The sequence below is a fragment of the Esox lucius genome, chromosome 25, assembly GCF_011004845.1.
Source record: "Esox lucius isolate fEsoLuc1 chromosome 25, fEsoLuc1.pri, whole genome shotgun sequence".
In the NCBI taxonomy this organism is placed as follows: Eukaryota; Metazoa; Chordata; class Actinopteri; order Esociformes; family Esocidae; genus Esox; species Esox lucius.
In genome coordinates this window covers 10,938,153-10,956,253 of record NC_047593.1, presented here as the reverse complement: position 1 = coordinate 10,956,253, position 18,101 = coordinate 10,938,153, and the positions used below count along the sequence as shown (strand labels likewise).

Below are 18,101 nucleotides of genomic sequence, written 5' to 3'. Positions count from 1 at the left end.
ATGCCAACCAGGACTGTCTGAAGAGAGGGGCACAGCTAGTCGTCATAAACAACCCAGAGGAACAGGTGAGAGGTAGTTCCATAAGGGATTTAGGGATTGATATGGTTATTTTGATGCTATTGACAACATCTTAATCTTTCTCTGATAGAAATTCCTCATTGCTTTAAACATACGTACTTGGATCGGTCTGTCTGACATAGAGAGAGAGGGAACCTGGAGATGGGTGGATGGCACACCTCTGACTACAGCGTAAGAGATTATACTCTGTATAAAACAACATTTTATGGATATCATTTTTAAGTATCTTTTTTAAGTGTGAAATAAATTAGAGGTTGTTTGGCAAGCCAGTGATTAGTAGCAATGATTCAATTACTGATAGTCTACAGTTACAGCATGTATAAGACTGCTCAGTGTCTGTGCGAAAGCTATTTCAAAATGTCATACATTTAGCTTGGATACTTCCTTCACACTGAATACAGATAAAGATGGTTTCCACTTTCTTCTGACTTTTGTGAGGTAAATAAACTGCATATTGGATTTACAGTAGGTTTTCTTTTCTACCAGTGTCTGACTCTCTGGTTCTCTGTGTTGTTCCCACTACAGGTACTGGGGACCACCACAGCCAGATAATGGTGGTGGCATCCATGGATAGGAGGACTGTGCTGAGATTGTGAATTGGTATAATGATACTGTAAAGCAATGGCATGATGTTTCATGTACCAGTAAACGTAAATGGATTTGTGAAACAGTCAATGAATAACAATACCTTGTTATATACAGTACAATCAGAATGCATAAAGGCTGTACACAAACAATAAACAATATAATATTTAGCAAAAATGAATATCCAAATTGACTTACAGCCACACGTTTCACAAGGACTATAATGAATGTGCTAAAAACCCCGGTCTTTCATTTTCTCTCTCCTACTCGCTCCTCTTCAATTTAACTACAATTCAATTGCTTTATTGGCAGGAAAAACATTGTGCAAGTTTTGCCAAAGCATCAATACAATATACGTTGTCCTAAAATATACTGACAAAAAACAGCTGAAAAGTAAAGCCAGTTTTGATGCAGAAGTTCAGATTTTATCAATGTTGAACTTGACGGGAAAGTGGACATTTCTCTACCCAAATAAGCCTCTGAAACTAACCATCTCATCTGTTACAAACCTGTATTATTAATTCCATGACCCCTTAAGAAAAACATGTTGTTCCCCAATTTATAATAAGATAAGATATTTGTGTAACACAGATTTCGACAAAGAGAACCTGAATCATCGCATCAGAGTTATCCTGTAATTTACATTCTAATGTTTACCTCTTTCCTTAGAGTACATTTAACTTGATACAAAGAAAGCACTTTAATTAATGGCTTGGAAATTACTTTGAGGCCCGATAGCAACAAGTAACAATATTTACAGAAGAAGCGAAAGATTTGTCTGCTGTGTGACAGTGTGGGAGGGATGGTTGCAGGTTATTAGTTTCCTGTGTCTGAGCTCTTTAGACTAGTGCATCTCTGTCTGCAGACCCTTAGACATGGCCTGTAACTCTGTTGATGACATGTATGAAGGCTGCACTGAGCAAATGTACAACAAAGTGAAGAAGCAATATCTTCCAGATGAAAAGACCAGTGAATCCATTGTGCAAATAAAGCAAAGGAAAGATAAAAAAAGAACAAGTGTCCTTCCACCTGATCATATCCAGGCTATTTGTGCTTATTCTGCAATACATTGCAGTTCAACAAGGCAGTCTAAACCAATAGAACAGAGTACAAATTCTCCTTCAAGTTCCACTCCCAGAATTTACTCTTGACTGCCTTGATGTTTTGGAGAGATCCTTGTGCCACGATCCTTCGCACTCTAGAAGAAGGACACTGTGGAGTTTTCAACTGTTCAATCTGATGTCAGCAAATGCCTTTAATTAGACGTCTATTGACGTTATTAATGAACTATTACTATGAACTGTATTGTGCTTGGTTTAGCTAGTTATCTTTTCTTCTAAAAATATTCACAAGACAATATTTAATTTGTCACGTTCTGGTACAGCAGCCAGCTCCACCAGTGAATCCAACATCTGCTCTCCCTCACTTCATCACAGACACCTGTTTTCATTCATTATTGTTTTCCCTCATCACAAACCCTATTTAAGTTCCCCCTTCCCCAATGTCTTGGTTTTAGTTTTTTTACCCTAAATGTGACCTCCATGTTTTATTTTGTTCCAGTCTAAGTTCTTTCAACCAGTATTCTGTTTTATTCCTGTCAGATCTGTTTCATTTATTCTGTTTCTAGTGTCAAGCGTCCTTGGTCAGCGTTACATAATTATTGACTTAACAACTGAAACAGGAGTACTTCAAGCAAACAACAGTCTTGGCAAGGAGGACTATGAGAAGGGTATTATAATTCAAATGGATTTACTTAATATTGTAGATGAAAACATTAAACAACGAGATATGGTTATTACTAGACAATATTTAAAGAACAAATCATTTATCCAAACATGAATAAAAAAGGGATGGAGAGAACATATGCATGGCCTAAAAGGCCTTAAACACTAAGTCTACTGTAGAGAGAGAGAGAGAAAAGGGGAAAGACAGAGAGAGAGGGAGAGAGAGAAAGACCAAGAAGGAGAGTATAGTTACCACATCCAAGCACAGGAACAAAGGGAATACAATAATGACCTGGTTTTGCTTTTATAACCATCTGATAACTGTTTAAATTCAAACCAGTTGTCTGACCACACATCACAGCTTTACAGAGGCGATACAATCGGGGACGGCCAGTTCCTGTGCCAACATAAAATAAATCCATGGATACAGTATTGAAATGAGTCAGGAGGATTCACTTCTACATCAACATGTTCATTAAAACAACAACTAAAAATTCTGAACTAATCAAACATTGCAGGTGACATGTGGTAAACAGGATCTTTACAAATGTAAATGTCAATTAAGGAATTCACATTTCTGATCTTTACTGGCCAAACATTCCAAATACTAGGAATTTGCTATCGGCTGTCTATTCTATAGATTTCATTTTATTATTGTATTTTGGTTTTGGAAATTATCAGAAATGTACAAATGTACAGATATTATAAAAATAAAATAGAGCATGATCAAGACTGTCAGCTGGGCTGTTTGCAAGTGTGGCCTGTTTGCAACCGTATCAAGTTTTGCCTGTGTTTCACACCTAGGTAAATATGGTTTTATATTCAGATTCAACAGAAATCAATGCAGTATAGAAGTCGGCTGTTCATTGGCAAGATGTCGAGTAGACCTCGATTTTTCCCTTCCGCTGATGTTTTAACGACGCTTCCTGCTTCTCCGTTGAAGTTTAGCCGACATTTAATAGCTCTACAGCCGACATTCAATAAATCTGCTGCTGACATAAAGTGAAGAGACAAGATAAAGACTAAGGTATGAGCTTTATTTACAGAATGTACAATTTAACAAACAATGAAAAAACTAAAGAACCCTAAACAAAAACACCCAACAATTGTTCATTCTATACTACAAATGAATCGTCCTCTTCCTCCGCAGGTCTCTCACTCCAACTGGGGTCCCCACCCTTTCAACCTCGACCTCAGTAATTCTTGGCAAAAGTGAGTTTTTAAGAACAGAACCTCTCATCTCATCATCTTCCGCTTATCCGGGGCCGGGTCACGGGGGCAGCAGTCTAAGCAGAGATGCCCAGACTTCCCTTTCCCCAGACACTTCCTCCAGCTCTTCCGGGGGGACACCGAGGCGTTCCCAGGCCAACCGGGAGACATAGTCCCTCCAGCGTGTCCTAGGTCTTCCCCGGGGTCTCCTCCCGGTGGGACGGGACCGGAACACCTTCCCAGGAAGGCGTTCCGGAGGCATCCGAAACAGATGCCCAAGCCACCTCAGCTGACCCCTCTCGATGTGGAGGAGCAGCGGCTCTACTCTGAGCTCCTCCCAGGTGACCGAGCTTCTCACCCTATCTCTAAGGGATCGCTTAGCCACCCTGCGGAGAAAGCTCGTTTCGGCCACCTGTATCCGGGATCTTGGCCTTTCGGTCATGACCCAAAGCTCATGACCATAGGTGAGAGTAGGAACATAGATTGACCGGTAAATCGAGAGCTTCGCCTTACGGCTCAGCTCTTTCTTAACCACGACAGACCGATATATCGACCACATTACTGCAGAAGCTGCACTGATCCATCTGTCAATCTCCCGTTCCATCCTTCCCTCACTTGTGAACAAGACCCCTAGATACTTAAACTCCTCCACTTGAGGCAGGGACTCTCCACCAACCTGAAGTGGGCATGCCACCCTTTTCCGACTGAGGACCATGGCCTCGGGTTTGGAGGTACTGATTCTCATCCCCACCGCTTCACACTCGGCTGCAAACCGTCCCAGTGCATGCTGAAGGTCCTGGCTTGAAGGGGCCAACACGACAACATCATCCGCAAAAAGGAGAGACGAAATCGTGTGGTCCCCAAACCTGACACCCTCCGGCCCCTGGCTGCGCCTAGAAATTCTTTCCATAAAAATTATGAACAGAACCGGCAACAAAGGGCAGCCCTGCCGGAGTCCAACATGCACTGGGAACAAGTCTGACTTACTGCCGGCAATGCGGACCAAGCTCCTGCTTCGGTCGTGACAGCCCTTAGCAAAGGACCCAGGACTCCATATTCCCAAAGCACTCTCCACAGGATGCCGCGAGGGACACAGTCGAAAGCTTTCTCCAAATTCACAAAACATATGTGGATTGGTTGGGCAAACTTCCATGAACCTTCCAACACCCCGTAGAGGGTATAGAGCTGGTCCAGTGTTCCACGGCCCGGATGAAAACCACACTGTTCCTCCTCCTCCATTCTTATGTTCTTATACAAATAGAGTCCGAAAAGAAATGGGACAATGCCAGGACTATAGGTACTGCCAAAAATGCACCTAAATCATATTCAAAACAGACAATAACACAGGAGAACCAGGGTAGAAGAGGGAACAGATATACACTTAGTAATGATGGGAAATTACAATCAGGTGTGTGTAGTTGTGACAGGACAGTCCATGGTGTGTTCAAAACAAATGTGTTGAGAAGTGCTGGGAAACAGGAGTCACCTACTCACAACAAAGCACAATCCCTCATCAAAAAAATGTGGAATCATTTTGGATAAGTAGGGTTGGGTGTTGTTTGTGTGGCTTGTACTTACCAGTGATACCATTGTTGTAGGTGGAACTGCCTGCAGTGGTTTAAACAAACTGGTTGAAGTGTCATAGTGCCTCATCTGTGATTCTCTCATTTATCGCTCTCTGTTTGTAATCATTGAGACATACTGAATTGTTTAATGATCTTTCACTCCCAAATGTTCTGTTTTTATATCTCCGTGTCGTGTAACTGCTACAACCACACTGTTTTTTTTTATAGCACTCTGATTGCTCGTAAGAACAACATGAGCATTGTGGTTGGGTGGGTAGGAGGTCGTGTTGGAAGGTAGCGTTTGTCTGTGTCTGTGAGGTATGAGCTCAGAGTGATGCTGCTCAAACTTTCACACCACAAAGAGGTGACTTGCTAGTTTCAGGAGACTGAAGAAGTCATAGTCATGCTGCAGAGAGCAACAATAAGCTCAGTATGAGTTCATCAACACTAGTCAATTGTATGGTAAGACGCTGGCTTCCTCAAACCCAGGTCAGTTAATGATAATAATAAATACAGCCCCGAGCAACAAAAAATAATCTCAGCTATAACATGTTGTGTTCAACAGATGTTCCAAGTATTAGACCAGGTGTTTAGGCAGGTGTCAATAATGTAGTCAGCCTACATTAAAAGTGGTGTGGTAGGAGAAAAGGGGCCGGGCTCAGTTTCAAGGACCCATTTAGAAGGTGATTACCAGAAACCATAGAGGACAAAAGGGAGTGGGTCACAATCATAAAATCTTTGTTTGACACTAACTTCATAGTGGTTTGCACCAGCTCCGGGCTGTTCCAATGCCCAGTTAGAAATAGTAATTTGCCAATAGTTTGCAAAACGGAAGAACTGGAGAAGAACACAACACAAAAACGTATATTGTATGTGAGTCTGGTAAGTTAAATCTTAAAACCTCTTATGATGATACTGCACAAACAGTGGTTAGCAAATGTCCTATTGTTGGAGAACAGGAAATATACTTATTCGAAGCTTTTAGGAAGTTTCGTTATTTCACAATAGAATATATAGCAGTAGCTAGCCATTCTATTGTCAATTGGATAGAAATGTTTAAAAAAAAACATTAGAAACTGGTTGCTTTGAACTGGCAGAATTCGATATATTATGTTCAGTAAAATAACGGAATGGTGAAAAAACCAGCGACCTTCCACATTCCAGACAGGTGCGCTACCCACTGCTCCAATGAGGAACATGTAAACACTAATAATGGGTGGTGTTGTCTCAACATGAATATGTTTGAAGTGATTTTCTTTGTAACTCTAAACCAAACCATAACCCTAACCTTAACCCCAGGGATGTGATACCTAACCTTAACCCAAACCCTAACCTGAACCCCGGAGCTGTGCGACCTAACCAAACCTTAACCAAACCTTTTTTGTTTCCTAACTGTAGCCTAAACCTTAACCCTAACCTTAACCCCAGTGCTGTGATAGCTTACTTTAACCCTAACCCCAGACTGTGATGCCTTATGTTAACCTAACTTTAACAATAAAATGTTTTTATAACATATTCTAGCAACCTTGGTGTTGCTGTTACTCATCCTAAATCTGCATATCCAGTGTGGGGCAGTGGGTAGGGTGACTGCCTTCTCATCCAAACGTTGCCAGGTTGAAACACAGGCAAAAAATAATATATTTGTCTTTCATAGCGTTCCTAAATATCATATGTTTGTCTGGTGTTCGTAAGATATGTTATGTTTTAATAATTTTGTTATGTATCATACGTTTTGGTGGCGCATTGTAATGTAACCTAACATAACATCAAAAATCATACAAAATCGGGCGCCATGGATTTATGTAAAATTGTCTACGTAGTGTCCTGAGACCAGGTTGGGTTTATGGATCTGTTTGATAAATACAGGAAGGAATGTGAGTGAGTTGTCCTGTTCTATTGTTTCATTGTTTGGTCACAATTGTGTGGTTTGGTGAAGACTAAAGAAGCTAATGGGGGTGCAGGGGTGTGGCTGTACCAGGGCCTGCGGTGGGTGGGGGGCCACGGTTGGCAAGGGGGCCATGCTTGGCCTTCTATAACAAATGGGGGGGGGGGGGGGTGATTAGCCTGGCGTCGCCATGCTACGCCAATGTGTGGTTTGGTGAAGACAAATGTATGTTCATGGAAAAATAGACAGTCTCCTGACACACGTACAGTGCCTTTCAATTTAAATTGTTAATAGTTAGATTTTGTGCCACAACGTTTCTAGAAAGAAGTTATAAAAATGTATACAAATTTATTGCAAATGAAAACTCATGTATATTGGTATTCAGACCCTTTGCCATGACAATCACAAATTAAGCACAGATGCATCCTGTGTTCTTTAATCACACTTGATATGTCGCCAGAAGTACTTTAAGAGAATGAGGAAAAAGATGATCTGGTTTGATGAGAAACTGTAAGAGGGTCTGTAAAAGAAAGTGCAGGGACCGACACAGACAGTAATAGATTTGTTAGATTGCTGTTTGTTATTTATGCTCGTCAAACTCGAAGAGTCAATACAAAAAGCACCACCCTTAATAACACTGTCAACTAAAATGTATCCTCCCCTTGTGTTTAAAAGTTTAATCTCCCTCCCCCTCTAAATATTACAGCCACAGTAAGTTATAAAACAGGCCAACCTAATGAATCACACATACCTTCCTCCACTGACCCACTGTACACTGGCCCAGCCAACCAACTATCCACTGGCCTATACAGGGAGCAAACCAACTATCCACTGGCCCATACAGGGAGCAAACCAACTATCCACTGGTCCATACAGGGAGCAAACCACCATCCACTGGCCCATAAAGGCAGCAAACCAAATATCCACTGGCCCATACAGGGAGCGAACCAACTATCCACTGGCCCATACAAGGAGCGAACCAACTATCCACTGGCCCATACAGGAAGCGAACCAACTATCCACTGGCCTATACAGGACGTTAACCAACAATTCACTGGCCCATACAGGGAGGGCAACAACTGTCCACTGCTTTGCAATCGCCTACATGTGTTGCAGTTCTTCTTCCTCATCTGACCAGACATGCATAACTGAACAAATGGAAACATATTCATTCAGAATTGAAAGTAGAAAGGGAAAGAAACCTTGACATTAAAGTAGAAATGGAAAATACCTCCCTGTTGGTGTGCCACCAAACCGCTTCAACCTAACCAGAATAAGTCTGCCTGGTGTTCAACCTTCCATTATTCTCTCATGTCACACCACTCCTTCACTCACTCTAATGGCTTGCAGTTGAAAGTTGCATCCGCTACACAGACATGGTGATTGCCCACAGCAAGATAGAGATTCCAAGAGATGTGAGTACCACAGAACAAGGCAAAGGAATGATGGAATAAATGAAATCAAGGTGCATAGGCCCAAATAACCTACAACCCCTGCATGCGTTCATATATAACTGCTTTGTATATGCATTAATTAGGTTAAGAAATGTTATCTTCATTTTCTAATCTTCACTTGTGAATAAGGAAGCATGTGACATAATAATATTTAATCTGATTAAATTGGGTCTTTCCACTACAGGGAGTCTCACACAAACCACACAAGAATGAGGACGGTCAGTTTGCAGCCAAGTAGTGGACTTCTTGTACCACGAATGTGTGGTGACCTCTAGTGTCCCTGTTAGTCCCAACCATCAAATGCTCTTACAGCACTGTCTACCGAAAAAGAAAGAGCTTTACTTTAAAAGCTCAAGTAATCATGAGGACTATGTTAAAGTTGGGGGCTTTTTGGCTTTCAGCTATATATATAAGTCATGTTGGAGAAAGAAAACTTCAACCATTTAGCCCCCATGGGTTTGTTATACAGAAAGAGGGTTATCAATGTGAATTTAAAATAAAAATGTTTACTAACATTACTATAATAACGTAGGTGCTATTGTTACTCATGGTTGAGTTACTTGTTGGGTTATTTTTAGCCCATTTAATCAAGTGAGTATGAAAACAATCTACAGATGTGCTTTGGTTTCACAAGCACACCAAATGAGTTAATGTTTTAATGGTTCCCAAATGCATTGGCAATGATGTCAGACTGCAACCCCCCAGCCACACAACACAGCCTAACTACTGAAACTTCTTATCTTCACAGGGATAACAAGTCAAATACCTGAAACACAATGGAGGATTCTATAACTATTTACGGTAATGATGAATATGGGGATTATAACAATTACACATATGACAATGTCACTGGTAATGGAGAGGTTGTTGCTCTCAAGACCCACACAACATGCTCCACTGAGGTTTCCTGTGTCTTCTACCTGGTGGTCAATGTGCTCATCTTCCTGCTTGGAGTAGTTGGGAACCTGGTCATCTGGATCGCTGGTCTCAAGATGAAGAGGACTGTTTACCTGGTGCCTCAGCCTGGCCATGTCGGACTTCATATCGTGTCTCTTTCTACCGTTCAACATTGTCTACACGGTTACGAATGACTGGACCTTTGGGCTGTTCTTGTGTAAGTTCAACTCATTTGTGATGTTCATCAACATGTTCAGCAGCTTCTTCATCCTGGCCGTCATCAGTGTGGACCGGTGTCTGTTGGTGGTGTTTGCAGTGTGGGCTCAGAACAACCGCACCAATGGCAAGGCATCTTTTGTGGTGTTCTTAGCCTGGATTTCCTCTGTTGCCCTGAGCCTCCCCTCTGCAGTGTTTAGAGACGTCAAAACTCATTTAGGGAGGAGCTTGTGTTACAATAACTACTCAGGCCAACACAGTCACAAGACGATCGCAGTGAGTCGGTTCATCGGTGGCTTCGCAATGCCCTTCCTCATCATCTTCTTCTGTTACTCCACTATCATTGCGCAACTATGGACCAGACAAATGATGAGGAAGCCTTCCAAGCCCCTGAGGGTAATGACTGCTTTGATAGCCGCATTCTTCATCTCCTGGCTGCCTACCATGTCTTCATACTGCTTGAGCTGAACCACCAAAACTACAACCAGGATGTCATCAGAGCTGATCTTATCATGGGGACCACTGTGGCCACAGCCAACAGTTTGATTTACCCGGCACTCTATGTTTTCATGGGCAATGACTTCCAGCAGAAATTCAAGAGCTCCATGCTGTTTAAGATTGAGAATGCGATCAGAGAGGAGGGAGGCACCACCAGCAGCCGCAGAACGTCCATGTTTCTCTGAAATGGATGGGGAAGACAAAGACTTTGTTCGGCAGTGCTTAGCTTTGTAGAAATGGTATTAAAGCTGTATTTTCTTTTGATTGTCTACGTTGCCTCAGGTTAACATTCTGCACAACAATGAACCTCATTAAGGGAACCATGAATTTTGAGGTATATCAGCCCATATATTTAAATGAGGCCACCAGTCAAGGAACTAAAGCTCGGCCAATAATGATTATTCCAACCAGACATGGTTCCAAAGAATTTAAGCCAATCTACCGAAGAGTGTCTCAGGAGAAATAAAAGGTGTGTTTTGGGTTGGCCAAATCGGTCCCGACTATAATCTGACTGAGATTCTGTTGTAGGACCAGAAGCAGACAATGCATGCCAGAAACCAGTAAATCCTCACTCAATTGGCTGAGTTCTGCTGGAAGAATGGACTAAAACAGATATCAGAGTCTGATTAGTGGCTATAAAAGATGATTACTCCAAGCAATTGCTGCTAATAGAGGGGTTCACATATTTTCATATGAATGAAGGGGTTCACATATTTTCGCACACACGCTATGGTTGTGTCCTATGTTTATGTTTGTGTCCTTTATTTGGAATGTCTTTATTATGATTTGAGGTTTAGATAAGGGTTTTTGTAAAAAATTAATAAATATTTGATACAAAAGTAATGACTGAAGGTTTCATAAACTTTCAAACACCACTATAGTCTGCATATTTCAGGGCACCAAAAGTTTTGCAAGTTGGCTTGAAATCGGTGTAAAAAAGCCTCCAGAGTTCCGTAAAAAGGTATGTGAATACATAAGACAAAGATGAACATGTATAGTTTCAGTGAGGGAAAAAAATCATTTGATCCCCCGCTGATTTTACTGACAAACAAATGATCAGTCTATAATAATAATGGTAGGTTTATTTGTACAGTGAGAGACAGAATAACAACAACAAAAATCCAGAAAAACGCTTGTCAAAAAATTTCTTGCTGGAATACCAATCCACGACCCATTTTCAATGCCCTGACTGAGGGAAGGGGGTTCTCACCCAAGATTCGGTACATGGACCCATCCATCATCACTTTGATGATGTGACGTTGTCCTGTCCCCTTAGCAGAAAACCCCCACAGAAGCATAATGTTTCCACCTCCATGTTTGAAGGTGGGGATGGTGTTCTTGGAGCCTCCTCCAAACACGGTGAGTTGAGTTGATGCCAAAGATTTTGGTCTCATCTGACCATAACACTTTCACCCAGTTCTCCTCTGAATCATTCAGATGTTCATTGGCAAACTCCAGACAGTCCTGTACATGTGCTATCTTGAGGAGGGGGACCTTGAAGGTGCTGCAGGATTTCAGTCCTTCACGGCTTAGTGTGTTACCAATTGTTTTCTTGGTGACTATGGTCCCAGCTGACTTAATCATTGACAAAATCTTCCCGTGTAGAATCTACACTGTTCTCAAGATAATTGCAACTCCACGAGGTGAGATCTTGCATGGAGCCCCGGAACAAGTGTATGTGCTTACTCTATTTTGGTGTTTCAAAGGTAGTTGTATTTAGGCCTTTTTTTTCTGTGAGAGGAGGATCTTTTAAAATGAGACCCAAAACCACTAGCAAGCAAGCATGTTAATGTATATAGCGCAATTCAATGTGCTTTACAAAGAAAAAGAAAAAATGTAACAATACAATTGCCTAAAAACAAATACTCAAATGAAAACATCAAAAAAACATCATAATAAAAAAACCTAGAATAAGAAAATAGAAGTAGAATAAAAAGGGGATAAAAACTTAGGAAGCTATAAAAGCTGTACAACTTAACAGTTTAAGTGCTCAGTTATAGGCGCTTGAAAAGAGGAGTGTTTTTAACCTGGATTTCAAAATGGATATGTTTGGAGCATGTCTAAGATCTTCTGGTAGTTTATTCCAGTTGTGTGCAGCAATAATAAGACAACAACTCTTCATTGCAAGACATTGTAATTCGATAAATGTTTGCATCATGGCAAAAGACAAAGTCCTAACATTTGCTGTGCTGCATTGCATTGCTTTTTGGACTATTTTGATACATAAGAGACTTTTTATTGTCCAGAAATAAAACACAGCTTTTTCTCTGTTTTTCTGTCTTCCATTAATTAAAGATGTCTCCATTTACACAGTCTGAGAGACCCATCCAAAAAAAAATACAACCATGGAGAACACTTTACCCTTAGACATGGCTCTGAATTCTGTCGATGACTACTACAAGGGCTGTAGACCTGAAATACTCAAGAAGGTAAACAACAATTATCTGATACATGAGAGACAAAATGACAGAGTTTTCAATCAGACCTGGACTGCTGCTGAAGACTATTACAAATCAAGAAAGGTTGATTTGTAATAGTAACACCACTGAAGGCCACAACGAAGCCGAAAGACAACTCTTTAGGAATACAGATCAATTCTATGAAAACAACCTTAGTAGACAAGTATGGACACACTGACACTGGTCACCATCTATATCAATCGATCCAGCACAGAAATATGCTCGGACCAGCACCAAAAAGGCAGGATGATAAAATATCTGAGGGTTCACTTGAAGAGAAAGGTGGCATGGTGGTTCTTCCTCTGGGCAAACATTTCGATGACTTTGGGAATTAGGTCATGTAGCTGCTGAATCAGCTGGCTTTTCGATGGACAACATGGCAAATGCATTGAGTCGCAGCTGTCGCAAACTGCAATGACAGTTCTGCTTTTAAAGTTCCATCATACAGCGGGCCTTGGAATGCGTCTCTGTGTTGCCTCAGCAAACTCCAAAAATCTCTCTGTCACTGTATTGTCAGGCAACATGTATCGCAACACAACCCCCATTTGTGATTTACAGGAGACATCAGTTGTCTCATCTGGCTGTATGGCAACAAATTATGTCTCATCCACTTACTTGGCTATCTCCTCCCTGTACACTTCAGTTTGTTTTGTACAGTGCTAGATGTCCCTCTGAAGATGGGCTGAGCGTCATAGTGGCTCTGGAGCACCTGTAGTGCATACAGGAGCACCTCTACGCACTGTCAACTTGGGCTGCGACATTTACCCTTCCAAGTAACCCCAATTTCACAGCATTTTCCAGATGACTCCCGCTGCTCTCATGTTTTGCAATCCTTTCAGAAAAATCTTTGAACCCATCCACGACCAAGTACCATCTCCACCAAATAGCAGACATGGAAAACAGAAGACTGCCTTCTTTTGTATGCTAACTGTTAGCCACTTTTCCTAACCCTAACCCTAACCACTCCACGACATACTGTTACTTGTACCAGCAGTTTGAGTGATGACAATATCCCGTGGCTGATGGGTACCAAGTCACTTTACTTCAAGTTTCTCCTCCAAATTAAGGGTTTCAAACCAGTAATCGAGTATGAAATCCACTTCATTCATTTTCTCAAGTTATCTGGCATTTGTGAAGCTAACAAGCTAGCTAAGACAATCTACCCTTCTTGCTCTTCTTGCCAACTAATGTTGGCGCCAGACAGACAGACAGCCAATCAGGTCTGAAATATGAAATGACGCTTTAGTGGGGCTACCAGCTGTCAGATCCACTTGGCATAAAATGTGTGTGATCTACATTGATCACACTAACTTTCTGAGCATGCGTATTAATAATTTCACACGTACAATGTACATTGCATTGTGAGAGACAGGATAGCCCCACATTCACGCTTAGCCTATGGCCAACTACTGGGAACTCAAATCGGCAGAACGCAGTCTGAAGCAGCAAGGCGGGGACGAATAAACATCAAATAAAATCTTAACACAAATGATAAACAATTTAGGAAGATGCTATATTCATATATATGCACTTGGACGGTTTGCAGCCGAGTGTGAAGCGGTGGGGATGAAAATCCGTACCTCCAAATCCGAGGCCATGGTTCTCAGTCGGAAAAGGGTGGCTTGCCCACTTCAGGTTGGTGGAGAGTGCCTGCCTCAAGTGGAGGAGTTTAAGTATCTAGGGGTCCTGTTCACGAGTGAGGGAAGGATGGAACGGGAGATTGACAGACGGATCGGTGCAGCTTCTGCAGTAATGCGGTCGATGTATCGGTCTGTCGTGGTGAAGAAAGAGCTGAGCCGCAAGGCGAAGCTCTCGATTTACCGGTCAATCTACGTTCCTACTCTCACCTATGGTCATGAGCTTTGGGTCATGACCGAAAGGACAAGATCCCGGATACAGGCGGCCGAAATAAGCTTTCTCCGCAGGGTGGCTGGGCGATCCCTTAGAGATAGGGTGAGAAGCTCGGTCACCCGGGAGGAGCTCAGAGTAGAGCCGCTGCTCCTCCACATCGAGAGGGGTCAGCTGAGGTGGCTTGGGCATCTGTTTCGGATGCCTCCGGAACGCCTTCCTGGGAAGGTGTTCCGGTCCCGTCCCACCGGGAAGAGACCCCGGGGAAGACCTAGGACACGCTGGAGGGACTATGTCTCCCGGCTGGCCTGGGAACGCCTCGGTGTCCCCCCGGAAGAGCTGGAGGAAGTGTCTGGGGAGAGGGAAGTCTGGGCTTCCCTGCTTAGACTGCTGCCCCCGCGACCCGGCCCCGGATAAGCGGAAGATGATGCTATGCTATGCTATATTCATAGATAATAAATTATAGGAAGTCATCTTTGAGAAATAAAATAACAATTTTGTTGCAGTTCTTTCTGATGACAACAGGTGGGGCTGTGTAATCAAAATAATGATATTTATCCTCACAGCAACAGAAGACTAAAACAAAGGGGTCAATAAATTAATTCTGATATTATTCCCACATGGGAGGAAGGATAGGTTAGATCTACAGAGAATCGCCCCCATAAGAAATAATTAAAATGACAAAATTAAACAGTAATTATACAAATATTATAATATAACCAAATTGTATCTTTCAGGCCGTCCAGACTCGTTTTGCTGATGTATTGGATAGCAAAGCCACAATTATTGCAGCTGCCAGTTGTCTGAAATTCAAACTCTGATGGCTGAGAGATGAGGGTAGGAGAGAGCTTGCGAGGGAGCTTCTGACATCAGTGTCGCACAACTGCTCCTGCAGAGGGACCTGCCTCTGTGTCCATGACGCCAGCCAGTTGTGATGAAATGTACTTTTTTTTCCATTTGAGACAGAGCCCAAGGACAGCTACTCAGTAGAAAAGGAAATAATGGTCTATTTGAGGTCAGGTATGAGGTTGAGACTCTGAACCAGTTCTCAATTGTCAAAAACATTTACATGAAGTACAACACTCCGACCCCATCAAGTACACCTGTGGAAAGTCTTTTTAGTTTAGGAGGTTTGGTGCTCACCCCTAGAAGGAACAGACTGTCTGATAAAAGCTTCTGCTAATGAGATACAATAATAGTTTCACTTTTGAACATTATAACCTTACCTAATGCCAAATAACAAAGGCTAGGTTCACACTGTGCCCCAAATTCAGATTTTTGTTTTGCTCATAATGTGATTTTTTCATAACAATGTGAACAGCAGAAATCACTTTTTTTTGTATATGTACTGTAGCGAACTCAGTATATATATATATATAATGATAAAAATGATAAGAGCAACAGATGTTTTTTCTTTGTCATTGTTTGTGTTTTATGTTTCATCTATATTTCTATCTGATCATTCAGACATTAGACCTCTGGGAAGATTAAATCCATACTTGTTCTCTAAGCAAGATAAGATGGACGGTGAGGAATAGTGTAAAGACTGTCTTAGACAAAGGGAGATTCTCAATGTCAAACTCCTTAAATCATCTCTCCTGTCTTTTTATATCTTTCTAAAAACTATTAGATGAGAATGTCAGAAGTCCCTCCCATCTGAATGTATCATCTGATGGGTTATGGGGACACATGAAAATAGGAAAGAGGACATAGGAGAAAATCTCAATATTTGATCTCTTTGTCCTCATTCTTACCCCTATTAGAGAAAGTACAATGTTAGAATCCTATAAACATGTTCCCCATTGTGTTTTAAGGAAAGACATGAAGATTGTGGCTGAAGGAGGAATTAAAGGAAGATTGAGGAAAAGTCCATAAGCAATTATTCATGGTTAACATTGGTTTATCCAAAAAGGCTATTTTGTCTTCATTTAAAATTTACCATAAATGTAATATACAGCTGTTTCACAATGTTCATAAGGATAATTAAGGAATGTATTTTGTGATTGATATTGGCCTTTACTGCTCTATCCTTATAAAAGTGATCTTGGAAATGCACTGAAAAGTCGAGTCTCACCTCAGTTGAAGTGTATGCGCCGATGAACGGCCTCCGAACCAAACTCCAGTTGCGCAAAAAGATGCTTTCTTCGGAGCAAAAGTTGACCGTGTCTTCGCCTCCTCCGTTACTCTGAGGGTTGACAGGCTCCATGGAGACTTCATCAGCTTCTATGATACCGCGGAGCAATACCTTGAGAAATGGTTCAACTTCTCCGAAACTGGGCACCTGTTCAACATCCAGTGTTTGAACCTCAAGGAAAAACAAGCCATCAGCTACCGGCAATTGACCACAGCTGTATCCGCCCTTCAGATGGATGAGGATCTCGAGATGGATGAGCTCTACAACGAGAATTGTGCTCTGAAAGATGTGCTCTTGCCAAATCTGGCGACAGACAGTCACCCTGTAGGTGAGCTTTGGGTCCAAGCGCTGAAGAGCAGGTCTGCGTTCCCTCAGTATGTCAAACTACTGTCCTTCGTCCTGAGCATCCCTGTGAGCAACGCTTACTCAGAGCGGGTGTTTTTCATAATGAAAGGTGCCTGGTCTGATGTGAGAAACAGATGCTCATTTAACCTGGTGAGCAGCAAAACTAAAGTAAAAATGAATTTACAAATTAGCTGTGCAGAATTCCACAAAGACATCATGGGAAAGCCAAGAGTGCTGGCAGCAGTGAAATCCTCCGCGAAATATGCCAGCGCCGTACCTCCAGCGCAAACCAATCTTAGGAGGTATTATATAGCTTTAGTGTATTACACTTTTGATGTTTATGTTAGTTTATACGCACAAAGAAAAGACAACCAATTTGTCCCCTTTTTATGTCATAGAGTAGATGAAGACAGCGCAAGCTGCAGCCATGAGGCCAGGGAAAGTGCACGTGCAGGCAGCCAAGAGAAGGAGTGATTGGATAATTGGATTGGATGTTGGCGACAGGAGAAGGAATGATTGAATTGGATGTTGCCTACAGGGTTATGCCCTTTATGCATTCAACTGCGCACCGGATGAGGAATGTGGTCAGCACCTATCCTTGATCAAGTCAGGGAATGACCTTGAGATGAGGTTCAGACAACCACTACCCCACACAATTAATTTGGTTGTTTATTCAATCTTTGACTCCATTATCGGCGTGTCAAACCGGCGAGAAGTCATGGTTGACTACTATTAGAAAAGCGGTGTGGAAATGAATACAGCAGAGTTTTCAATTTTCATCTAGGACCCATTTCTATGGTGTGCTGGCATGCGACCAACTACCAAGCAGACCAGTCCGAGAAGTTGCATCAATGATGATTTTTAATACACACCCAAGGAATCACCCCGGGGAGCACTGGCTGGCTATTTACATAACAGACGATGGCATTGAAAGGTTTTATAACAGTTTTGGAAACCCCCCAGATTTTACATATTTCCCAAGTCAATCAGTGCCTTTCTGCAAACCTGTGAGAATGTGGAATGCAGTTCAAAACAAGTACAGGACTTGATTTCAACCACGTGTTGACAACAATGTGTGTTCTTTCTCTATCTAATGACAAGAGGTCTGAGTTATACACACTGGGGAGAACAAGTATTTGATACACCACCGATTTTGCAGTTTTTCTCACTTACAAAGCATGTAGAAGTCTGTAATCCAGATAAT

At 41.9% G+C, this 18,101-nt stretch overlaps 1 pseudogene; it reads left to right on the top strand.

The window, feature by feature from the left end:
• Nucleotides 1-9,276: 9,276 nt before the first annotated feature.
• LOC114830630 lies at nucleotides 9,277-10,296 on the top strand (annotated as a pseudogene).
• The last annotated feature ends 7,805 nt before the right edge of the window (nucleotides 10,297-18,101 follow it).